This window comes from Vulpes vulpes, chromosome 1 (genome assembly GCF_048418805.1).
Source record: "Vulpes vulpes isolate BD-2025 chromosome 1, VulVul3, whole genome shotgun sequence".
Lineage (NCBI taxonomy): Eukaryota > Metazoa > Chordata > Mammalia > Carnivora > Canidae > Vulpes > Vulpes vulpes.
Genome location: NC_132780.1, coordinates 10335071 through 10339080, shown reverse-complemented (window position 1 = coordinate 10339080; position 4010 = coordinate 10335071).

Below are 4010 nucleotides of genomic sequence, written 5' to 3'. Positions count from 1 at the left end.
ATGTTCTGGGATTGCGTGTCCCATCCAGCTGCATCTTGTTGGGTGGTCATGGGGTCGGGGCAGAACTGGTGCGGGCTGTGCTCCAGAGCTCCAACCTGCTGCCAGTGAGAGCTGAGTGTGGGTCGGTGCTTTCAGAACTTCTCAATCTGTGGACACTGCCTGTGGCCAGGAGCAGGAGGTTCTGGTGATGGCTGGGATTCAGCCACTTGGGGGTGCCTGGGGGGCACACCTGCCAATCAGCTGCCTGTGCCACCAGCCCCGCAGAGTCCAGAGGTGGGCAGGTGCTTGGTGAGGACATTGATAAAGCACTCCTCTAAATGTTGGAGCATCAGAGGCTCCCGTGGTTCAGAGGGGACCCAGGGTTGAAGGGCAGGGTGCTGTCAGCCCACAGGTGCTGGGAACCAGACCAACACTGGCCAGTCCTCGACTAAAGTGCATTTTGTGGAGTGTAGACTCATATTTAGGGAATGATGCCAAAGTATATGATTCTGAAGATACAGAGACACTCCTGGGATATAATGTATGAGAGAGAGAGAGAGAGAGAGAGAGAGAGCCTGGGAAGTGAGGGGAAAGGAGGGGGCCAGAGGGAGAGAGAGAATCTTAAGCAAGCAAGCCCCCCACTGGGGGCTGGGTCTCACCCCTGAGATCACAACCAGAGCTGAAATGAAGAGTCCATCAACCGAGGCGCACAGGTGCCCCTCATGTCCTTCTTGAGATTTCTTCCAAATGGTACTACGACTGCGCATTCATTGCTAAGATGCCCCTCAAATGGTGAGAACATCAGCGAACACCGTCTAAGGACATCGCATACAGATTTGTGCTCATGCGTGTTTCTACGTCCCAATGTCTACAGTTCTCCCTCAGCCGACTTGCCAGTATAACCCGGTGGGTGCCCTTCTGATTTGTGGTTACCCGCTTTGCAAAACCAGTCTTCCAGGTGGTGAGCCCTGGGCGGCCATAAATGAATCTCTGTTCAATATGCCTCCTTGGGGCAGCCCCGGTGGCGCAGCGGTTTAGCGCCGCCTGCAGCCAAGGGCGTGATCCTGGAGACCCAGGATCGAGTCCCATATCAGGCTCCCTGCATGGTGCCTGCTTCTCCCTCTGCTTATGTCTCTGCCTCTCTCTCTAGCTTTGTCTCTATGAATAAGTAAATTAAAAAAAAAAAAACAATATGCCTCCTTGGGAACCTGAATGTCCCTTTTGTCCAGGCTGAGCCCCACAGTCTCCTCTCCAGGGCGCTCTGCTCTTCCATCTGCAGGAGCAATCCACAAGGGGACACCCACGGCCCTCCCTGAACTCTCGTCCACTTTTCCCATCTCCTGAGACAATTCTAAGTGTTTTCATTGCCACAACTACCAACCCTCAAATGCTCTTTACATTCACTCAGGGTGAAGTTCCTGGGACGGAAATAGGGGTCCCCGGAGAAGAACCTCCAATGAGAGGATGTCAGAATGGGCTGGTGACCTGAAACCAACCTCAGGTCCAAGGCATTGCCAAGGGGATGGTGCAGGGACAGCGGGCAATGTAGGCTGGACTCTCAGATGCTCCAGCCCCACGTACGGGCCCTGGGGGAATGACTGTGAGCCTGTGTCCCTAAAGGATCTGTGCTATGGGCCTTGGCAGGGCTTCTGTGGAACATTCCAGAAGGGCTTCCCGGGTATTTCAAGAACCTTCTTACCTGGAAGAATCAGGAGAGGTATGGCATTCACCAGGGCACAGGATCTCTCTGGGCCTGAGGGAGTAGGTGGTATCCAGGCTTCACCACCTCCTCTAGGTCAGGCCCCCAGACTTTGGGAGAGTGAGGTCTCACCTGGCCTGGTTCTGCAGGACACCATTGCTGGGCTGTGTGTGGGGAACTTGGCCTCCCCACCCTCTGACTGCAGTGCAGGAAAGAACCCCAAAGTCCCTTCAGACTTGGACAGTGAAGGAGCACAGGTGAGTTCGGGCAGGTGGGTAAGGAGACTGTAATTCCTGGAGGTAGCAGTGGTTAGGTGATGGACACACACGTGGGACCCAGCCCGTGTGCTGCTGCAGCTGACTCGCTAACGGAGAGGTTGTCCTCTGGAGAATCCAGCCTGTTCCTTGCAAACATTTGCTCACTTCCCACCTTGGTGCTTCCAGCCAAGGCACCCCAGTCCTGTTCCACAAGCCAGTCCTGCATCAGCTCCTTGTCCCCATCACACCCGGGTAGCTCAGTGTGCCCAGCTGTCCCGACCTCCCCGGTCCTCCCAGCAGTCATCGCACCTCTGTCCCCACCAACCTGGAGGCTGTCAGTCATTTGCCAGGAAATGGCAGCTCCCGAACAAAGAAGAGATGCAGGGACAATTGTTAGCTACTCTGCGTGTCTGCAGAATCACATGTGGGACAGTAACCAGGAAAATGATGGAAATTCTTGCTAATTTAAACCTGGAGAGTGTTGCCCTGGGAAGTCATGGTGATTCCCTGGGTATTTTCTTATTTTCTAGTCATAGGCTTTTGAGTTGGGAATTAGAAATTTCCCTTGGATGTCCCCAGCAACTTCCATCCCAACCAACCATTTGGGACCCAGACTACCAATTCCACAGCCTAGTACAGGTTTCCTATTGGGGCCAAGACACTGGCAGCCTGGCCCCGGGGACCCTGTGTGCACAGCTGCTGCAGAGAGATGTGCTCTGTTGGGCACAATGCTGCTTCCCCCTTGCGTGTCAGCACCCAGCTCCACGGTGCCCTCCAGCCTCCATGCAGGTCCCCACTCCTCAGAGACACCTGCCCCAGGGACATCATATGGGCCATTCCTACACTGCAGCTGCCTGCCTGGAGCTGTCCAGGATCCTGGAGGTTCTGAGGGGTGTGTGTGTGTGTGTGTGAAGCCCCTGCACACATGCGATATCTGAGGTTGAGGGAATTTGAGACTCATTCAATGAATACTTATTTTACATTCAAGGATTCATGGTAGGACTCCATATCAAGTAAGCGAGGGTTCCTGTTGTATTGAATCCCTCTTCTTAATCTTCCTGCCTGCCCAGGGCTAGAGTGACCCACCCACACCTTCTGGCCACACCCCTGCAGCTCCTCCCACTCAGAGGAAAGTATTTATTGCAGACTTGGCCACAGGAACATACACGCCAGAAATCTCTATTCCCAAAATTCGCCCTATGTCATTTTCAAGAACCCTGGGAATCTGAGAAACATTTCCCAAAATAGTATAATTCTACTGATTCCACCAGTAGGACAGATCGTTGCCACATTGCGGTTTACAGGAGCTTTGCGAATCAGTCCTCTTTATCCTAACCTGTAAAACTAAAGCAAAGAATTCCAAGTGTCCATTCATGGATGAAACGATAAAGATAATGTGGTATGTCTGTAAAATGGAATGTTATTCAGCTATTTTAAATAATTAATAAAGGATTTTATTTCTTTGGCAGAGAGAAAGCTCGAATGGGGAGAGGGGGAGAAGGAGAAGGAGACTCCCCTCTGAGCAGGGAGCCCACACAGTGGTGGATCCCAGGACCCCAGGATCATGACCCAAGCCAAAGGCAGATGCTTCACCGACTCAGCCACCCAGGTGCCCCAGAATATTATTCAGTTATTTAAAGGAAGGATATTTGGGGGCACCTGGTGGCTCAGTTGGTTAAATGTCTAACTCGTGATTCCAGCTCAGGTCATGATCTCGGAATCTTGAAATTGAGCCCCACATTGGGCTCTGTGCTCAGCTCAGCTCAGCTCGGAGTCTGCTTGAGATTCTCTCCCTGTCTCCCTCTGCCCTTCGACTGCATGGGGAACCAGCTGCGGAGCTTCTCTAGTCCTGGGCACCCTGGGGACACGTGAAGACCTGAGTTGGCACACTGACTCTTGGCTACATTGTCTCCAGATACAGCTCCTCCACTCCCCCTCCTTGAGTCAATAGCCTAGTCTTTCACCCTTTGAAGTTAAAGTGTTTTTCTCTGCTTCCCAAAGTTAATCATTCCTATAGCCAATCTGCTAGCTCTCTTAATAAAGCTGGAAGTGACAAAGCAATGGGTCTGAGTCCA